This window comes from Lithobates pipiens, unplaced genomic scaffold (assembly GCF_037356315.1).
Source record: "Lithobates pipiens isolate NorthernLeopardFrog02 unplaced genomic scaffold, aLitPip1_a1.2 Scaffold_16, whole genome shotgun sequence".
Lineage (NCBI taxonomy): Eukaryota > Metazoa > Chordata > Amphibia > Anura > Ranidae > Lithobates > Lithobates pipiens.
The window spans coordinates 423,405,948-423,429,104 of NW_027507748.1; the positions used below are offsets into that span (position 1 = coordinate 423,405,948).

Consider the following 23,157-nt stretch of genomic DNA (forward strand, 5'->3'; position numbering starts at 1 on the left):
TCCAAATCCCCCAAAAAAAGGATGCTCAGCAGTCGTCAAGAAGCCTCACAGTTGACCAGTTACCACTCAAAGAATCACAAAAGAAAGGAGCAATGAGCTTGCATAGTGTGAATGCTTATAGCAACATTTATTAATGGTTAAAAACACTTACAAACTTCCAGGAGAAAAACACGCCATAATAGACTACAATTCCCAGAATCTTGATGGGAGCCGCACAGACCAGATCAAGACCCTTCCCATGAAGAAAAAAAGTGGAACCTTTTGTAAAAATAAGTATAAATAAATTTCTTTATTTATATCATTTATTTTTATACATCTCAAAATAAATAAAAAATATTCCCTCCCAAAAAGAATCCTTACAGCAATGGTGTAATGTAATGTTGTGCACACAATGGGGTTGATTTACTAAAGGCCAATACACTTTACACTACAAGTTCACTTGGAAGTACAGTCACTTTAGATCTGAGGGGACTCTGGACTCTGGAACTCAAGGCGATCTAGGGAGAAGAAAAGCCTGAGGACTCTAGTGGTTAATAGATTTAGGCATCAATATCCAGGAACAGGAACTGGAACTTAATTGTACAGATTATAGAAAGTACTATACATGTAACAGCTGTAAATAGTGACATCTACGGGTCAGAGGTATGAACACCACAGGGATGCATTATAGTTTTGCATTATAGCATTATAGTTTTGAAGTCCTTTTTGGGTGTTTTTAATGTTGAAAGTGTTAATTTTTAGGCTCAGATATAGTATGGATAATATGACTAAAGAATGAGAATTTGAAACGAAAACAGCCATTGCTTTTATTCACTGTCTATTTATTAGGAACCACATTTAAAGGAAGCAGACGGGAAGCTCCACAGGAACAGATATGAGCACTATATTATTATTTTGGCAGCTGACTTGTACCCTTGTTATTAAGGCAGAGATATGACAGAGGCTTTCTTTCACAGACAGTATACACATAGATCATTGTCTCACATGTCCAACTACTTTTTTAAACATTGACTTTTTTACTATCACAACTAAAATGTAATTTTTCTCTGTTTTGGAGCACTTTTGTAGACTAGTATGTCACCCAACACACATATGGATTATTTATTCATGTATCACTTTGTATAGAACACTCAGCAGAATAAGAACACGTTTCTAAAGAGCCACAACTTAAAGTGGTTCTAAATGCTAAAGGTTGTTTACCTGAATTAAAAAAAAAAATCTTCTGCTGCCTGTCCCTTTTTCACCCTCACTAAAGCCCCGTACACATGGGCCAAATATTGGCCAAAATCAGATGGTACAGAACACCTTTAGGATAAATTAGAGTGGAGACTGCGATCCAGGCCTTCTCCTCCAACATTACTGCCCAACTTTGCAAATGCGCTTCTGGAAGAATGGTCAAACATTCCCATAGACACACTCTTAAACCTTCTGGACAGCCTTTCCAGAAGAGTTGAAGCTGTTATAGCTGCAAAAGGTGGGCCAACTCAATATTGAACCCTACAGACTAAGACTGGGATGCCATTAAAGTTCATGTGTGTGTAAAGGCAGGCATCCCAATACTTTTGACAAAATAGTGTAGCTCAAGGGGGAGATCGCTGTACTAAAATCGCATCGTTAGTACAGGACCTCCTGGTGAGCTCCTCAATTTTGAGTCCTCTATTGATTCAGCACTATGCCTGGCTTCAGCTCTTCTCTCCCCTGTCCCTGCCCTTGGCCATTGGCCCTTGCTGCTGTCAGTCAAATCCTGTGGGGTGGGGGGCTGGCTGATCTGCGCTGTGTGTGTCTATGGACACATACAGCCCATCACAGGAACACACCCGCAAGCATGCCTTCATATCAACCAGCTTGCTATAGGGGCACACACAGAAGAGGAGTAGTGGAGAGTGCTGGTGGGGGACCCAATAAGAGGCAGTTGCACAGATCGGGTATGTATGACATGCTTATTATTTTAATGCAAAATCAGGTTTACGAATACCGTAATTGAAATTGACAGTATGGGGTTGATTCATTAACAAAAATAATTTTGTTCTCATTTTCTTTCCACCAGTATTAATGAATAAAAACTTGTATATCGCAAATTAAAAACTGATTTATACACTTTCCACTTTATCCCCATAGCTATTTTTTTTTTAAAGTAAACATCTACTAAGAACGCCATTTAAATATCACTTGTATATCGTTTTAACATTCTATTTATCCTGTAGTTACCTCTGACCTTGATAAATACCAGACTCATAAAAGTCCCGGGCACCCAGGTAGAGAGAGCTGTAGGTCTATGTGAAAGTGATGATATTCTGCAGAAAGTAGAACTGCTATTGCTAAAAGTTTTACTTCTCTTTTTAAATATCCTGTTGTTAATAGCTGTGAGATTTTTTGGTAAAAGGATGGTAAGAAGAGTACAGTTTAAGTTCTCAAAGCAGACCTTGCACTAAAATTGCAAGGTCTGCTTAGTTTGTTATTTATTATAGGTACTTATATAGCGCTATCAATGTATGCAGTGCTTTACATATACCGTATATACTCGAGTATAGGTCGATCCGAATATAAGCCGAGGCCCCCAGTTTACCACAAAAAAAATGGGAAAACTTATTGACTCGTGTATAAGCCGAGGGTGAGACATGCCTGTCCATCCCTGTGTGTCCGTCCATCCCTGTGTGTTCGTCCATCCCTGTGTGTCCGTCCATTCCTGTGTGTCCGTCCATCCCTGTGTGTTCAGCCACCCTGTGTGTCCAGCCGCCCTGTGTGTCCAGCCTACCTGTGTCCTTCTGCACATACGGCGGCCATGCCAGGATCACCACACCTCTTCTCGTCTGGGACAGACGGCGGCCATTCCACTCTTCAAAAGCCGCGCCTCCATCTGTGATAGGCGGAACACTCAATTTCCCAGCAGTCAGTGTTCCGCCTATCACGGACATCCTCTCATCCTCGTCCGTAGTAGACAGACGGCGGTGACTCGAGTATAAGCCGAGGGGGGCACTTTCAGCCTAAAAAAAGGGGCTGAAAATCTCGGCTTATACTCGAGTATATACGGTAGATATACACATAAATATATAAAATATATTTTGCACATTCACATCTGTCCCTGCCCTCAAGGCGGTTACAGGCTAAGGTCCCTAACTCACGTTATAGGACCAATTTAGACAGGAGCCAATTAACCTACCATCATGTTTTTTAGAGTGTGGGAGGAAACTGGAGGAAGCAAGCGGAGGTATAGGGAGAACATGACAACTCCAGGGAGATAGTGTCATGGTTTCAAACCAGTGACCTTAATGCTGCTAGGTTGAAGTGCTAACCATTTAACCACCTTGCTGCCCATTTATCTGGAAAAGCAGGGACTCAGGAGTCTACACATGCCATCCCTCCCATCCTTCCCATCTCAAAATGTCTGTGGAGGAAAAAAGTTAATGAATATACTTACCTTACCCTTTCTTTCTGTCTGTTACACCTAGTTGAGGGTGATACTAACATCCTGCAGGTGATGCACCAAAGCATTCCAAGTAATCCAAATCTCACGAGAAGACACTATTACACCGGGCTGTAGCATCAGCTAAGATGATTTGTTCTATTTGGCATTCCCTGGGATATTGCTCAAAGGATGCCAATGGCACCCCTGCACTATGGAACTAACTCCCCTCACACAGGAGGTTTTATTTTACATTTTTAAAAAAGTGATTTAAGATGAATTAATTAACTAATTAAGTTTTAATGTGTATTATTGTTTGGTTTAATCCAGGGGTTTTATTTTTTGTTGTTTTTTGTATGTATGTTTAGATCTTTTAGACCAACACAGAACCTTATATAGATCCCCCTTCAAATGCAATATGAAAGAACTCCTATAACCTACTTCTTTACAGTGTGCATGGCTCTAAGAGTCTATCAGTCACTGAGATACAGAAGAATTAATAATCCCAGCGGTCCTGTGTGGCTTCCTCTCTTTCTCTGCACTTCATTGCTTGCAGACATATAATCTGGATTCCTTTGATCCAACATAAATAGGCTGTGCTCTTCTTTGCCATCCCCTAGCTGGCGTTGTGCATGTATCAGTTATAAGCAGTATGTAGTCATATCAGCTGCACCACTAGTCTTTAGTAGTGATATAATCTACACCACGATAGTAGGGACTGAAACTGGTGGGATAGGCACTGACAACCAATTATTGTGGTCTTACCAGAATGTATTTGTGCAGCAGGTACAGATTTGTTACTACAATACATTTGTGTATACTTACACATGTGTATTATTGTTTGGTTTAATTTTTTTACAGTACTGACCATGTTTAGATCTTTGTAGACCAACACAGAACCTTATATATAACAACATTTTGTAATATTTAGTTCCAGTGTAAGCCAACTTAATTTTTCTAGCCATTTATCATATCTGCCAGACATAAATACTTGCACCCTAATGCTTTCTTATCTTCCCAAAATGGAATCTGTAGTTTACATTCAGAGAAAAATGACCTATCCATGTTTCTTTATGTCAAGCAGTAAATACACACATATACAGTATATATCCTAATTTAATTTTCCCAAGCAGCAGAAACTATTCGGAAAGATATTATTAAGCAAATATGGCAGTGAGCATACCAAAGTTATTGGGTTCATCCCTTTCTCAGGTCATGGAGCTGTCAGAAAAAGCTGGATTTATTAAAAAGTACAGGATAGCAGTGTTTTTTTTTTTTCTTTTATACGTTTGGGTTGCCATAAACAAGTCAGACATTCAGTTTAGATTTGTGAAATGCCATATTTAAATAAGAAGTCTTTTTATAATTAACAAACTGTACTTTGCTACACTAACAGTGCAGAACACATACATATACAGCAAAGAATCTCATCCGGTTGCCATGTCAAATAAGTTAATCATAAAATGCAATAAAACCGGTTAGCTTGTCTTTGTGTTTTCAATCTGTGGTCAACAAGCAGGAAACAGGACATTAGTAGGAGCTATTTGATTGTAAGTTATGTACAGTATATGTTGGGCATATAATATGCATTCTGCTGTAGGAGTATTTTAACCACTTCAATATCAGGCACTTAAACACCTTCCTGCCCAGACCAATTTTGAGCTTTCAGCGCTGTCGCACTTTGAATGACAATTGCGCGGTCATGCTACACTGTACCCAAATGCAATTTTTATCATTTTTTTCCCACAAATAGAGCTTTCTTTTGGTGGTATTTGATCACCTCTGCGGTTTTTATTTTTTGCTAAACAAATAAAAAAATACAGAAAATTTTGAAAAAAATAATGTTTTTTTTTGTTTCAGTTTCAAAACTTTGCAAATAAGTAAGTTTTCTCCTTCACTGATGGGCACTGATGGGGTTACACTGATGGGCAATGATAAGGCGGCACTGATGGGCACCGATGAGGTGGCACCAATGAAGTGGCACTGATGAGGTGGCATTGATGGACACCGATATGTGGCACTGATAGGCGGCACTGATGGGTGGCACTGATGGGCGACACGGATGGGCACTGATAGGTGGCACAAATTGGCACTGATAGCTGGCACGGATTGGCATGGATGGGCATGGATAGGTGGCATGGGTTAGTCGGCACAGGTGGAGGGAATAAAAATAAAAAAATAAAATAATATGGTTGCATAAGTGTGCACACCCTTTCACTAATAGTTTGTTGAAGGGCCTTTTGATTTTATTACATCACTCAGTCTTTTTGGGTATCAGTCTATCAGCGTGGCACATCTTGACTTGGCAAGATTTGCCCAATGTTGTTTGCAAAAACACTCCATATCTGTCAAAAGGCTTCCGTCTTGCCACTCTACCCTATAGCCCAGACTTATGAAGAATACAGGACATTGTTGTCATGTGTACCACACAGCCAGTACTTGCCAGATATTCCTTCAGATCATTTAATGTTACTGTAGGCCTCTTGGCAATCTCCCTGGCCAGTTTTCTTTTGGTCTTTTCATCACTTTTGGATCGACGTCCAGTTCTTGGTAGTGTCACTGTTGTGCCATATTTTCTACACTTGATGATGACTGTGTTCACTGTGTTCCATGGTGTATCACATGCCTTGGAAATTCTTCTGTACCCTTCTCCTGACTGATACCTTTTAACAATGAGATCCCTCTGATGCTTTGGAAGCTCTCTGCGAACCATAGCTTTTCACAGAAAACTGACAGTTTAACAGGGGTGTGTAGACTTTTTATATTATATTTTTTTTATATACATTTTTTGCTGTTTTCATAGCTTTCTGTAACTATCAGATGCTTGATTTACTATAGGAGTAAAAAAAAAAAACATTTTTAATTTAACAAAGTGAAAATTTATTTTGCAAAAGAAATGTTCACTTAAGTTAGTGAATAAATTAAAGCTATAGTTATTTGAATATTCAATCATGTACAACTGAAAAAATACAGAGTTCCATCTCTTTTATTTAGCTCAGTGAGCATTCATTTGGCAAATAAAACATTCTCTACTATATGGCCTCATGCATACAGGGCATTTCATTTTCTCCTGTGAACGCCTTTTACTCTGGCAGATAGAACTGCTTAAAAAACGTGCCTAAAGCTACATATTGCACACACTTTTAGATCCGTTTAAGTGCGCCATGCCTTTGAGCCTTAATGGATTCCATTGGCCAGAATTTAAATGTATTCAAGCGCCAATCGTGTCCACCGTTTAAGTGCATTTAGGAGTGTTAAGCATTCTTTTCTGTTCAAAAGCTCCTCTCTTGAACCTCCTGACGATTTTTTTTGTTCCTGCTAGTAACTACTCCTTTTTTTTTTAACACCTGTAAACACCTATGAGTGTATGGACACATAGGCTAACATAGAGATACTTTTATAGGCTGAAAAAAGTGCACCAACCACCTTTAAAAGAGGCGTTTTTAAGCCCTAAGTGCATGAGGCCTATTTGTAAATCAACCCAACTGGACACATACATACAGCTATCAGCGATACAATTGTTCCAAAAAGTTGAAGAACGCTACAATATCTAACACTTTAGTAGACCCGCATTTTTTTATTTATTTTTTTAATCAGCAGAGAGACTGCACAATAGAATGAATGGCAAGAGACGGCAGTCCCATCTAGACATGCTTTGATAGTTCTGTACAATCAGGCAGCCTGTAGTCATGGAACATTGTGTAATATTGATGAAATACCTGACTTCAGCAGGATGGTAACAATGCCTGCTTTACACCAGCAGTTCCTTTTCTTATGCTGCTTGCTTTTTGGAGTTGGTCTTTAAGGTTTAATGTGTAGTAGGATGTAAGATGCCCTGCGATTGCAACTGGATGAATTTAGTAAAATGAAAAATAAACTTTACTGTTTTTACAAAACGAAAAGGGAAGATCCTGGAGCCTTCCAACATTCTTTAGTTCATTCCTAATAAGGAAAGTTTGTACAGTGTCAGTCTGTCTAAGAGGCACAGAGTCCCATGTACGGCTTTCTCCCTTTTTGCTTCACTTTATAGTTCTAATCAGCTTTTAAGCCTTAAAAAGTCCAGTGTTAAGTGGCAGCGGTAGATTTTTCTCAGCACTGAAAATTTTTACTTTCTTGGTTCTCATAAGAAGGAGAGCTGAACAGAGGAAGTGAACTGCAGATCTGTAACCATCCCGTTAGTGAATCTAGCCTCTCTGAAAAACAAGACTCTGTCGTGGGATTTACAGCAGCTCCAGATGTTTTTTTTCCTTCCTCGCAGCGCACTGAGATATTTTTTCTTTCTTTCTTTGCTGTCTGAGTCTATTTTCATGGTTTGTGTTAATGTTCGTATTTGAAAGAAAAGAAGCAAACGTACACTTAATGGGTAAGAAACAATCATTTCACTACCTTTGAATGATAGCTGATGTACTTTATAACAAATCTGTTGTACGGGGATCTAAGTATGGGTGATATAGTATTAACAAAGAAGGAGCTATGCTCAGAAAATAGTCACTAACAAGGGTTATTGATCACAATTAGGACTTTTTTTTAGCCAATTCAAGAACACCACGTTTCTATAAATAAATTTGATGCCACTTTGTCTTCCACATATAGTTACATGGTAACGTGGAATAAAGACACCAGTCCATCCAGTTCAACGTGTGTTTATGTCACTAACATTTCCCATATCCCTGTATATTGCATTTGCTAAGATGCCCGTCTAAAAGTTTTTCTGAAATTATTGACACTCCCCGCTGACACCACCAACCGTGGAAGAGAGTTCTTAGTTACATCATTTCGCACAATGGATGACAATGGTTTCCACTCTCTTCCACTGCATGCTGCATGACATTTATATGTGTATATATATATAACATGCTTCCCCCGAAAGTAAGACCAACCCCCAAAATAAGACCTAGCATTATTTTCCATGAGGGCTTCAATATAATCCCTACCCCGAAAATAAGCTCTAGTTTAAAATGCTTGTAAAATACTATAATCCACTCTATTACAGTAGTATATAATGTACAATGTGTGTGTTTCTGTAATATAATTGCGGGGAAGAGAGCTCCGGCGGGTCACAGAAGCACAGAGTGGCGCTATAACTAAGGTATTTGGCACAATTATATTACAGAAACACACACATTGTACGTTATATACTACTGTAATAGAGTGGATTGTAGGATTTTACAAGCATTTTAAATCAGTTCACACTGGGGATACCTGTCAGGCAGTGAGAGAGTGGGGGAGAGAAGACAGCACATTACATGGTAATAAGCGGAAATAAGCCCTACTGTGTCTTTTGTTACCAAAATTAATATAAGACGCTGGCTTATTTTCGGGGAAACAGTATATATACATTACAGATAATGGATGGATGATGCCTACAGACAAAAGGCAGTGAGGAAGATTTATTAAAACTTGAGCATGCAAAATCTGGTTCAGCTCTACATAGAAACCAATCAGCTTCCAGGTTTGAGTTCTGGGTCACACTGACTGCAGGAATGAAATTGTGTGAGTTCAGCTGAACTTGCACAATTTCATTCCTGCATGTCAGTCCCGACTTCAGGGGTAAATTCAGAGACATCTGTGCAGGTTTCTGCATAGATTTCAATGGAAACTGCACCCCCAAATTGCCAAAAGTAGTACAGAAACTACTTTTGGGAATCAATTCGGAAGGCTGCCATTGCTGGCAATTGCTGCCGATTTGGCATGTGATTTGACCTGTCAAATTGCATGCCAAATCACATCAATGTGAACCAGAGCTTATTGTCCAAACTTAACCATGCATTGGTTACCATGCACAGCTGCACCAAATTCCAAGTGTTCCAATTTGAACAAGCCTCCCCATGTGTGTTTCACTTTGCTATTTTAGCTGTGTATTTATATATTGTTCTGTATGCTAATAAGCAAAAGATATTGTTATTTTTGTAACAATGCCACCTGTTAGAACTTAAAAGCATGACTAAGATAAAAATCTAATATCCAAGAGCACTGCATAATTAACCAGCACAGCATAATTAAGCATGCATTCAGAATTATAATTAAATGCAGAGGAGACTGGTGGTCTAGTAAACAGCATGTTGAGGTTGTACGCTATCACTTCCATTTTCTAATTTACAGAAAGAGAATGGTTCAGTTTAAAAGTATGTACCATTTTTATATCTTGGTAGTTCATGTAATTTTTTTCTTGTACAATTCTATTGAACTTGAGTATTGTCATTGTTAGAAGTTTCTAGCTATGTCTTTATTTTGCTATCTGCAACACATAACTTTATAATTATCATAGATGTTGCAAGATATTTAACAGTCCTGGTTGCAAGCTGTTCAGTTTTCTTAGGTACAGGCCAATGAGGATAGCCCATATACCATTTCAGCCCCCTATCAGTTCCTCGGTTTGATCTCTTTCCCTTGTTGAACAGCCAGGTACTGCTTGCTCGAGTTTGTTGTTGTCATAAGTCACCTCAACAGGAAATCTACCAATAATGCAACAACCACAACTAGCATGTGTCTAAAGATTGTACACAGGCTGGCCCGTTTTCAGACAAAAAGCTCTTTAAGACCACCAAATGTGTTCCATTACCGTGTAGATGAAACATGCAAGAAAGTCATTCAAAATGATAAGCATATGCTCTATGGACTCTAAAACTCTATCACACAGGGACTTGAATTGGGTCATGTAGGACTAATTTCATAGCAACTGTTCCTGTAAATGTTTATGACAAAAAATATAATTGTCTTTCTTAGTAAATTTATTGTGAAATGTTGCAGTAGTCTTTCTTTTGAAATCAAGGTTTGGTGGCATCCTTTTATGTCATGGGAATGATGGATAGTTTAACCTTGTACAAGCGTGTCCCTAACACGCTGCAGTTGGAAGCTTTGGAAAGTATAATGGTCACCACAACTCCCAAAAGGATTTTTGTTCCGTTATACAGAACACACAACTATTTTCTTTATTATGGGAAATGTGCAATGTTCCAGTGACACTCACACCCAAGGATACGATACTGTGAAAAACTGATGCAACGAAATACATGAAATGTTAACATATCCATTTTAAACATTTTTTTTTTAACTGTTGTCTCACCAGTGGTTGATTTGAAGACATTTCATTGTTTTGTAACACTCATGCGATGTTGAATTAGTAGAACTGTAGTTTAGCTAGCCAGTCCATCATTGGTTCAGATAAGTGAGTACATTTTTAGTGTCTTATTAAAAGAGTTAATGAAAAATAACTGATTTCACATTTTAACTGTCCAAGGTAGGCTTTAAAATGAAAAATGATTACTGGACTGGATGGGGTATTTTTTACAGGGTGCATGCTTAACCACTAAAGGACCAGAAGATTTCCTTCCTTAATGACCAGGCCATTTTTTTCGCTTCAGCACTGCGTAGCTTTGACAATTGCGTAGTCGTGCGACACTGTACCCAAACAAAATGTATATCCTTTTTTTTCCCACAAGTAGAGCTTTCTTTTGGTCGCGTTTGATCACTTCTGCAGTTATAATTTTTTACGCTATAAACAAAAATAGACAGACAATTTTGAAAAAAACAACAATATTTTTTTTATAATAAATATCCCACCCAAAAAAAGTCTTCATCAGTTTAGGCCAATATGTATTCTTCTACATATTTTTGGTAAAAAAAAATGCAATTAGCATATATTGATTGGTTTGCGCAAAAGTTAAAGCGTCTACAAATAGGGGATAGATTTATGGCATTTTTATTATTATTATATTTTTTTTACTAGGAGAGACTGTCACATTGCGGCGGACAGTTTTGACACTTTTTTTGGGTCCACTGATATTTATACAGTGATTGGTGCTATAAAAATGCACTGATTACTGTATAAATGACACTGGCAGGGAAGGGGTTATCACTAGTGGTGATTAAGGGGTTAAATGTATTCCCTGGGAGATGTTTCTAACTGTGATTGCTGTTCATGATCACTAGGAACAGATGATCAATCTCTACTATGCTGTCAGTAATGGGATCTGTTTGTTTACATTGACAGATCCCCATTCTGGCTTTCTGTGGAGCGATCACGGGTGGCCGGCAGACACCACCGACCATGCGCATCTGTTCACCCACCATGCCATGGGCATGCGCACACGCCTGCTATAGCTCTTAAAAAAGCCGATGTACACTTACGGTGATTTGCGAGAATGAGCCAGTCTGCCGCAGTATAATGACAGCGGCTGTCGGCAAGTGGTTAAGTTATAATTGCAGATTGCCTTATAGCACTTTTGAATTTGGTTTGTGCATTTTTATGAGCTTGCTTTTTTTTGTTATTGTGGTATATATAAAGAGGTTTGTAGATTTGCTACCGGGGTAGGTTTCAGTGGCTCAGCATACTTACTCTATCATTCTCTGTTGACATAATGTATCAGTCACATAAGGGGATTTATTTACTAAAGGCAAATCCACATTGCACTACAAGTGCACTTAGAAGTGCAGTCTCTGTAGATCCGAGGGGGACATGCAACGACAATAAAAAACAGCATTCTTGCTTGCACATGATTGAGTGATAAAATCAGCAGCGCTTCCCCTGATTTCAGAATTGGTGATTTCAGAAAGTGGTTTTCCCTTTAGTAAATCAACCCCCTGGAGTTCTCCCTGTTCAGTATACTTAAAACAATGGTTTGTTGCAGCCCTTGCTTTGGACAGAGGTCACAGGAAGTTTGTACGCTATGGCTCCATGCACACTGGCTTAAAAATTGCTGCTTCTACAGGTGTTTTGTGTTCTGCATGTTTTTTTTTTTTTTGTTTCAATGTTTTTATTAATGTTTTCAAATTGATACCTGGTTTTGGTATCAGTGTTATGTGGGCTTCGAGGATGTCTGTATTAGTGTGTGACGAGGAGGATAGAGAATTAAAGGTTTTCAGCCAGTGGGGGAGAGAACATCTGCAACGAATTATAGTAGCTAACAGTTAGACTGTCAGGGCCAGGACTTTTGCCTGTCTTCATTTGTTTTAAAGCTTCATTGGTTTCTTCAAGGGAAATGGGGCGTTGTAATTCTGCAGCCTCAGAGGAAGTAATTTTGGGGCCATATTGGCTAAAAAAATTGGTAATCGTCTCTTTTCGTTTGGTGTCCTCCATGGTCTTGTTCGGGGTGGTTAAGTTATATAGTTTGGTATAATATTGTGCAAGACGATCAGCTATGCCTTCAGTCATGACGATTGTTTTACCCGGGGGGTCCCTAATAGTGTGGATGGTTGACGCTGCTTTTTTAGTCTGGAGTTCTCTATCGAGCATTTTCCCAGATTTATTCCCAAACTCATAAAATAGCCTCTGTGTTAGTGCGTATTTGCGTTTTAACTTTTTGCCTAACTCTTCTAGTAGATCATCTCTGGCCTGTAGTAGTTCAGTTAAAGTTCTGGGGTGATGACGACTCCTTAGTTGAAGCGCATCGGGGGATTCCTCTGCAGACACCGCTATTTCTATATTCATGTACATGTCGCTTTTTAATACCAGCAAAATGTGAGTTCTTTCATTTTTAATTATTAAAATTTCTACGTGACAATATTACGCTATGTCGGGTCTCTGCTTTTATGGTTCCATGTACGAGACTATCATTCCATCTCGCATCGGAGAGTAACGATTTTCTCACCTATTCTGATGTGGTGGTACAAGCTGAGTCCAAGGAACATCTATACCTATCAGATAGACCCTGTATACAAAGCCCATAAGACTTGGGGGGCGTATGTCTCACTAAGTCCAAGTCCTCTGGTAAGCCTCCCCCATTTTTACGGGGTGACTGTGTTGCATGTTAGAAGAGCACGAATTGTTTCTGAAAGTAGTTTTTGGGAAAACTGACCTCTCTACAAATTCACCATTGGACATTATAGTTTTGGGACTTATTTGGCACAAGCACTTTTTTCTTATTATAATTTGTTAACATTTATTATATTTTTTTCACTTATATTTTTTCACTTATATGTATATTTCAATGTTTATTTAATTTTTCAAATATGGTTTTGGTTCCTATGTTTAATTAACATTAGGAATAGGTTTTTTCTTATTTGAATGATTTATATGGTGATTCATATATTTTTATTTCTTTATCATAGCACTACACATTTATTTTTCTTTAGTTATTCACGCTTTCTTGTCTAGAAGCTGTGTCGGCGGCTTGATAAAGTTTATCGCCACAGCACAGTATATATTGAACCACAAGATACTGATGGAGTTGTTGCGAACGGATTTTCAAAGGCTTTTTTTCTAGTGATATCAAGAATAATATTATTATCTTTTTTTTTTTTTGTGCAAGTTACCACAACACCATTAGGCTGTAGTTTATAAGATCAACTATGTTGGTGTCCCTTGTCAATTTTACATTGTATTTTTTTAAATGTAACTGCCTACTCCCAAACTGTCATTTGAAGTAAAACCCATAGCCAAGTATAATTCTCCACATTTTTTTTATTGTACATTAATAATAAAAAATAAAAAAAAATAGACATGTTATCTGCCAATAGAACTTAACCAAAAAGTACATTCTATGCATCCAAAAATATAGAAAATATACCAAATCAAATGATTATTCACCCAAAAAAAATATGTCAAAGCAATAACTCCAAGGTCAATAATAAATAACACGTTATCTCCTCCGATTACGCAACGTCTGATTAGCGAACGGCTGTTCAGAAGTGAAATGAAAAGCACGAAATGAAAAAACAAAAAGAAATGCGCGAATCAACACTCACCAAACTTCTACTAACATGAAATTAGCAGAAGGAGCCCAAAGGGTGGCGCTAAAGTGAAAAACCACGTAGTACATCTAGTACGTCACTACGTTCGTAATTGTTGGCCAAAATTTGTGTGAGGCCACGTACACACGCGCGGACTGTTCGCCCAACTTTGTCCGTCAAACAGTTTCGGCAAACAGTCCGCTCAAAATTAGCATGGACGGACATGGCCACACACGACGAACGAACAGTTTGCTGAAACCGTGCGCGATGACGTGAACGGCACGTACGACGGGACGAAAAATACGACGTCCTATACACTGCATTATAACTTTCGGCGTGTAAATCCTTTCTGAGCATGCGCGGAACTTAGTTTGACGAACAAGCCTACACACGAGCGGACTGTTCGCTGAAACAAGGTTTCAGCGGACAGTTTTTCGGAAATTCCGTAAAACCTTGTTCGTCAAACTGTCCGCTGAAACCCCACACACGAGCGGACTGTCCGCCCAAACACTGTTCAGCGGACAAAGTTGGACGAACAGTCCGCCCGTGTGTACGCGGCCTGACTGTGTGTATGCAAGACAAGTTTGAGCCAACATCCTTCTGACAAAATTCCATGGTTTTGTTGGTGGAAAGTCAGATCGTGTGTACGAGGCATATGTGTTCATGCACATTAGGACGATTACAGGCATATTTTGAGCTCAATGTTAAAAAGAAGGAAAAAAACCTTTTAGTTTGCATTCCTGATTGGAGCTCTCTGGCAGAAAAAACACAAAACTCCAAAACTTGCCTAAATTTTGTACTAGAAATGCTCTGTTTGAGCGTTTTTTTTCTACCAAGGGAACTGGAGTTTTTTTATGCTCAGTGTACATGGAACTTAACAATATGCAGAAGCAATAATGCAATGGCATTATAACAACAAAAAAGATAACATAATATCACTTTCTTCACAGTAATGCACTTGTGGTTCAAAGGCTTCTGAAATTAAAGTTTACTTCGGAATGCACCATTTAGATGTATACAATTACTAAATATTTTGAGATATCTTTTAAACATTGACATACCGTATTTGCCGGCGTATAAGACGACCCGGCATATAAGACGACCCCCTAAAAACCTGCACAGTTAAAATGTTTTGCCCGTACTCACCGTTTAAGACGACCCCCGATTCCGAGGCTTCCGACGCTTCATATCCCTCTTCTTCTTCGTTCTTGCTGGAGCCATTTCTTTCTTCCTTCTGGTGCTGGAGCCAATCACGGCGAGCAATGTATTCTATTAATGAATACAAAGCCTGCTGGGATTGGCGGAGGCTGTTACATCATCAGCCCGCGCCTCACTCTCAAAGCCAATCGGAGCAGGCTACTGTGTGTAGCCTGCTCGGATTGGCAGAGATTGCTGCTCCAATCCGAGCAGGCTCTGTATTCATTTGAATACATCGCTCACTGGGATTGGTTCAGTGGTATATACTGTATGTAGCCGAAGCTACATACAGTATTACCGGACATCTAGAAGGCATCCCAGCAGCTGACCCAGCGTATAAGACGACCCCTCCTTTTTGCTCAGTTTTTTTAAGTGTAAAAGGTCGTCTTATACGCCGGAAAATACGGTATTTTGGTCATGCATTGTACACCGTCACAAATAGCGACCTTCACTGGTTAGATTCCTGATTTTATGTTCTAAAATAAACCTGGATTTTGGGGTCCTTTTTGCCTTGCACTTGTGCATGCACCCTTGTAGTTGATTTGTTGTACATTTTAATACATGTGCTCAATCAATCATTAACCCCCCTGGCGGTATTCCCGAGTTTCGTTCGGGGTGGAGATTTTGTACCAAAAGCGGTAACCCCGAGCCAGACTCAGAACCGCATCGCTGAATGCAGGGAGACTTTACTCTATCACGGAGCTGATCTCCGTTCCCTGTAAGCGTTGCGACGCACGGGGAAAAAGAACGGCGCCAAATTCAAAAAGTGAAACACACAGTATACATACAGTATAATGTAATCTTACAGATTACATTGCTGAATGTAGTAATTTCACATCCCCTTTGTCCCTAGTGGTCTGCCCAGTGTCCTGCATGCAGTTTTATATTATAAAAACTGTTCTTTATGCCTGGAAACTGGAGATTGTCCATAGCAACCAAAACTGTCCCTTTACATCAAAAATTATTTTAGACCAGCTAGAAAACAGCGATAATAAATTAGAATCACTCGCAGAATTGAGTGATATCGATTTGTGGGGAGATCCGTCATCAAATACTGAAAAGTAATGACAGTGACAATTCTGCAACTGAGCAAATTTCAGTGTTTTTGATTTGATTACATTATTGAATCATTTATATTATTATTTGGTATAATTATTTATAGTTATTTATTATATTATAATTTATGATTTCATTTTTCAAATGTTATCATACCCGGGATGTCTACTAGACTCTGGTTTGGACAGATTTAAGTGAGTTATTCCTAAGAATTACAGGACTACAATATAAAACGCCAAATTTTCATGCAAAATAATTGTACCGCTTTCAGCACCTAAAATCTGAAATAATCGTACCGCCAGGGAGGTTAAAGCAGATGTGTATAGTCATGTTTTAGATTTGTTATAACACATCCTGTGAAGGGACTTATTCAGCTGCTCCACACAAGATGAACAGGCCATTTGCTTTATAGTTATCACCATTTCCATGACTGTTTTGGGTGTCGTTCAGCAAAATATTGTAAACTTTGTATGCCATCTGGTATGAAAGAGGCCATCAATGACCCAGTTAAAAATATTTTATGAAAGGTTTTCGTTAGCTAACAGCATGCTCTTTAATATAGTTATAGTGTGTTCAAAACCATTTTGAAAGAAATGTAGGCAGATGTATGACCTGTAATTTGTATATGAAAACATATTATAATCTGTCAAGTTGCAGCTATAAAATTCTAGCTGGAAGCTTTAGGTAAGAGTCAGCATGGGATTGATGGATCTTGGCACACCAGCCGAAGAGAGTGTTTCATTTCAAGAAACATTTTTAAAGCTTCGGAATAGTTTTACTGCTTGGTGTACATTGCACTTATGTTGAACTTATGGGTTTACAATACCAATGAAATAATCATCAAAGAACTTCAAGCCACAGAAACGCCAGGGGCTGACTTCCTTGACTAAGGAATTTACTATTGATGCTATGGAAAGTACAAATATGATCATCCTTTATTCACAGTTTCACTTTAGACGTAGTGTGTGATGATCTCATAGCCCTAGGACATTAAAGACCACACACATCTCACAACCGTTCTGTTAATGGCACCTGCTGCCACAGCAGTATAGCAGCTATAGCAGTGCTCATAAATCTCCCACCATTTGAAGTAAATTATATAGTAGTAGTTGGAAAACAGCATTAGTCTTCATCATTGTTTTTCAAGTCCATGTCTCAGGGGGTGCTAAACAGGCATGTGTTGTCCATTACTAGGTAAGAGAACAGCTATATACTGTAGGTTGTATATCCAGCATTTGGGATCATCGCCACTGTAATATGCAGGGCATCAGGCATCACAATGGGTTCTCTTATTTGTGAGCTCACATAGAGAACTGAAAAGCATGCAATGTTATAAGCATGGAAGATCAACACTTTTTAGTTTCATCTACTAAGTTTTGAAACTTTTTAGTTTCATCTACTAAGGAAACACACCCCTGCCATGCCCTCAGCTACATGAACAAAGAACAATTAATATTAAAAAATACTGGCTAAACCCATAAGTGTGTTTTTTACCACCTTTTCTTTGAAACTGACTTTTCAAAATGACAAATGTAATAATGTAGTGGTTAGATAAAGTGTTTAGTGTAATATAACATGTTTGGTAGTTAAAGTGGAACTTCAGGAAAAGTCTATTTTTAAAACTTAGATTGGGCTAGTGTAGTTACCTGTAATCAATAATATGTCTAGAGGAATGGAGGGGATGTGTTTTTTTTTTATTTGTAGTCAATCCACATACAGTATGTTCTTTGATCGTCCAGGCAGTGCTGCAGCAATTTCGGAAAATGTAGTATTCTTTTCAGTAGAAACCAAGGCGTTCTTTGATTGGACAAGGTGGAAATGAGGGGAGGATAAAGTCAAAATCTATCAACCATTCACGTAATTCCTTCTATTCTTTGAAAAGTATACAAAGCATTTTCTGAATGGAGAAGGTGCCAAGTGAGTGACTCTCTGTGTTCACTGTAAGGAATGGGAAGTTGCTGCAGCACCACTGGAAGATCAAAGGACACACTGTATGTAGCATGGACAACAAATAGAAATCTAAGCAGCCCTTGGGATGTTACATGTAAATACAGGTAACTAAGCTGGCTTAATCTAACTTTAAAAAAAATATTTTTTCCTAGATTCCCACTTTAAATCTTACATGTTTTATAGAAACATCAGACCAAAAAGGGAAACAACCAAGAAATAATAAGTTACAAAGGGACTTGGTTCCAGAAGAGGGACAATTTCACCACGTGAGGTGACGTTGACCACGTGACGGAGCAAAAAATATTAATATGCACAGAAAGTGTATTTTTTGCTAAATGGACAATCAGCACGAGTAGCAATAGGTATATTAGATCTATACTTTTAATATGTTTACAATACTTGTAAAAAAATAAATAAATGATACATTATTAATAATAGCGTACACAAACCAGTGTTATTAATTAATATGTTATATTTGTAATTTAAAGCATAATCAGGGAAAACAGTAATGATAAAATAAGCACACTCTTTCTACAAATGTTGGTCCTGAAATGGTGGTTTCTTGTTTATCTCTTTTATTTGTATCTGAAAAGGACATCTAATCATCTTCTAACTAATAATCCCAGTGCATTGTGAGAAAAGGAAAAAAAAAAAAGATGGTAATTGTATGCCATGGGCAACACATGTAATTTTTTAATAAAGAATTCTTATTTCTAAGTGCTAATTGGTAAATATAATACGTTTTCAAATAGCTTTCAGTATCCATTTTGTACTGGTATGACTTCATAAATTTTGATTGCTTGGTATAGGGGCACTGCTACAGTAAAATGAATATGTGTATCTAAATCCAAGAACATAAATTGATTATAGTGCAGCTTACCACTCCTTAGGTGTGATGCCTGCTTTCCTTTTCCTTTTTCTCCACACTCTTTATCCTTTTTTTTTCACCTGGTATTATTGCCATTAACACACTTCCTGTCCAATGAGGACAACCGTATTGAGCAACCTTGCCATCCTAAAAAAGGGGGTGTGTTAGGACTATATACCACTTTGTCAGGGCTACATAACACCTCCCTCCCTTCTCCATAGCAGAAGATGTGTTTTGTAGCACACTGAGATATTTTAGAACAGTACTAACTGATAACAGTCCAGAGATAGAGAGACTCAGGAACTTATCAGCTCACAAGATTTCTGACTGGATGAACAGCCATTATTTTTTGCCCTTGCTGAACAGATATAATCAAAACACTTTCAATGATATCTATGAAAGAAAATTAAAAGTCAGCAGCTACAGATACTGTAGCTGCTAAATTTTAATATTAGGGCACTTACCTGTCCTCACCCGAGATGATATTTAAATCGGCTATTGGGTGTTGACGCTGCCATCTTGCGGCTTCCTACTGTTCTACTGTGCATGCCCAAAGTGTCCTGGGCTTGGTGAATGGGCCGACTGCAGGGGAAGGAGGGGGGCGACCTTCTGGTTTAGTTTGCTGTGGGAGCGGGTACCTGTCAAAACCAAAAAATGCCAAATGTGGCAGCGGAGGGGGGGAGGCAGACAAGCGGAGCTCCCCCTTTTGGGTGGAGCTCTGCTTTATGTGCTAATTGTTAAAGTGCATTAAGCCGCAAATCAACAGTTGGTTTCCATGGGTTACTTCAATTACCGATTTTGGTAATTAATTAGGCTGATAGTTCTTGTGCAAGGCACCTGATATTTGAGGGCAATTTTCATGCTTAGCCATTTTTAATTAGCAATGAAAGAAACAAAGTATTTTGTAAAAAAATTAAAGTTGGACCACTCTGAATCCAGTTTACGGAAGCCACACCAGTACAACATGGATTGTTGTTGGTTGCTGCCCTTGACAGGTAGCATTTCACACCTTGTAAAAAATGATTGAATACACTAGCTTGTCCTAATTTGTGGAGAAAATGTAAAGTTAATGTAATGCAATATTTTAGTGAGTTAGTAAATTCAGGTCTCATGGTATTTCCGAAGAGAAGTAAATGTTTCTCTGTTAGCTTCTCCCTTCCTTTTGACATCCTGTGCATGTGTCCTGGACCTCTTGATTAAAAAGAAACCCTTCATTTAGAAAACGTCATAAACCAAATATTCCTGAACTATTTACATAACATTCTTTGGGCAGACAGCCAGGACGTAAAGTAAGCAGCTAATGGTGAACAAACACACCTAGATGGGAGTTACTCTGTGTGTGTTAAGAGAAGGTCATGGCCTTGTCATTGGGAATTTTGGTGCTGGATGAGGTTGAAATCACACTGTTCAAGTGCACATTTTCCTAAGCAACAAAAAGTAAATTGGTACTTCTTGTTGATCTTTTGTCTAGTCTATGTCGATAAGAATATATTACACAATACCTATTAAAAATGTCAACCTATGCCTCTATTTATAATCAGTTTTTTTTTTTACTTCTAAATGCCTGCTGGACACATTTTACAAAAGATTGTTCAACATCAGCTGGCATTTACATGAGGATCAGGAGAACACACACAAAGATGGCAAGGGACAACCAGAGGGGTTGATTTACTGAAACGGGTGCAGCTCTGCATAAAAAACAATCAGCTTCCAGGTTTTTTTGTCAAAACTTAATTGAACGAGTTGTAGTTAAGCAGGTCATACATGAGTCGAATTCCAAAATAATTTTCTTATAAAAATCTAACTAAAAAATTTCTTTCAAATTTTACACCATTAGGGGGCAGCAGCAACAACCAATTTTTTTGTGGCCATCGAATTTGAGTGATTGGGCATGTTGGAAATTTTTGGGGAAAAAAAACTCATTTCTAACCAAAGCTGGGTGAATTGTCTGAGAAATATAATTGACAAAGAAATGTGCTGGACTGTGACCCGGAGAGAAAAGAATATTTCCAACAACAAAAATTCTTTTCTGTAGCAACATGAGGTTAAATTGAAGGCTTGATTGGTCAAATTTCTAAATCAATGGTGGCACCATTGGATCAAAAATGCACAAAATTTCAGATTTTTAAAAGAATTTCGGAATTTGACCCACGTATGGCTGGCTTTAGAAACTGATTGGTTTCTATGCACAGCATCAGATTTTGCACTCTCCAGTTTCGGTAAATTAACCACAATGAGTTTCCTAAAACCCAGTTAGGGACCATTCTTGTACACACAACCGAACTTTTCGACAGCAAAGTTCAGACGGAACGAATGCGTCTGACAATTCGATCGTGTGTGGGCTTCATCTGACCTTTTCTGTAGAAAAATCTGACAGACTTTAGAAATAGAACATGTTTGAAATCTTTCCACCGGAACCAGTTCCTATCAAGAAAACCGCTCGTCTGTATGCAGGTCCGATGGACCAACAACGACGCAAGGGCAGCTATTGGCTACTGGCTATTGAATTTCCTTCTTCTAGTCCCATTGTACGTCATCGTGGTAAACGATCAGACTTTGGTGCGATCGTGTGTAGGCACGTTTCAGTGGAACTCCATCGGAAAGTCAGTTGAAAAGTCCGTCAGAGTTCATTCCGATGGAAAGTCCGGTCATGTGTACACGGCATAACATATTGCCCTGTAGTAGACACAATAAATAAATATATATTGGCATGTTTCACACCTTTGGAGAAATAATTTCTATTGCTTTAATTCATGAAATACATTTGACTTTTTCAGTTTCTTATGTTTTACTTTTATTTTAATTTATGTTTATGTATTTAGGTTAAATCAGATTATGCTAACTAAGAAAGCTTACTACTACATTTCAAACTTAGTTGTTTGGGCTCATTCCCAGTCATCATTACAGTGCAATTTTCAGATTTCTTTTTCTATTGCAAGAAATTAAAATAAATACAGCACGCTGCGCTACAAAAATGCACAACACAGTAATTCAAAGCATAACAATACACTCCAACACAGATGTCCGAACCCCTGTGTTCAGTTTTGATGAGCATGTACTATGAAAGCTTTTAATCATAAAGTAGAACAAAGGGCAACATTTTTTGTTCACTTTGCGTAGAGTAAGCAAACTTTTTTTCATCTGTGTCCAATTGGGAGATTTTTCTTCAACTCCTGCCCCACAGCCAAAACAGGAAGTGGGAGGAAATACCTCCAAAGTTTGGGAATTCTTGGTTGTTAGATTTCCCCTCTATTCCTTTTTTGATGACAACCTAAAAATTGGGATGTCCTTTCACTTTTCACTCTTGAGGGTATCGGTAAACATAACTAATAAAGAGGGCAAATCTCCTTACTGGGGGTAGGGGGGAACAGACACCAATAAAAATGTGACAAGTGTTCTAATCCCTCTCCACTCTATCCACAACTTAAAAAAATATTTATTTTAGTTACACTTTCAGATAAGTTCTCTCAGATACTTATTTCCACAGATAGATAGCTGTAATCTTATCAAGAGCAAACTAAAATTGGTCTGTAATCGTTTTGATCCTCACGGGAAATTACATGTTTTGGTAAACTTACTAAACACAATTTCCCATGAGGATTCACGTGTGCCTAGTGAAGTAGTGTATTTTCTATTTATGACATGGATACATGACATGACATGAATATATTACTATTATACCACATTATAATTAATTATAAAATAATTATTATTATAATAAAAAATAAATAAACTGCAGCTATATACAGCATTCATCCTGGGTACCTAACCCAGTTTTCAGATGCATAGTGAAGCACAACAGTAAAGATATAATAATTCTCTGCATAGTTATATTCTATAATAGTAAAAAACAGCAGGTATTGCTAAATTGGAGGAAGGAACCTAGTATACTGCAGCAGCCATGTAGGATGTGGCTGAAGCTTTTTTGAGGTCTGTGTTACCACTATAGTTCCCACAAAACAAAATAATTATTTGAAATAATTAAATACTTGTATTACCCACTGTTTTTGGC

General features: G+C 38.2%; 1 protein-coding gene across 2 annotated transcripts in view; it reads left to right on the forward strand.

Annotated features, from left to right (window-relative positions):
• ARHGAP6 (Rho GTPase activating protein 6) overlaps positions 1–23,157 on the forward strand; it is a 368,137-nt gene that overhangs the window by 186,016 nt on the left and 158,964 nt on the right. The window contains exon 1 of one of the 2 annotated variants that reach the window (XM_077482553.1): positions 7,397–7,766. The exons of the other annotated variant lie outside the window; for it this stretch is intronic. The gene's annotated coding sequence lies outside the window, so the exon portion shown is untranslated. Of the gene's footprint in view, positions 1–7,396; positions 7,767–23,157 lie in introns of those variants that run through there. 2 annotated transcript variants of the gene reach the window in all.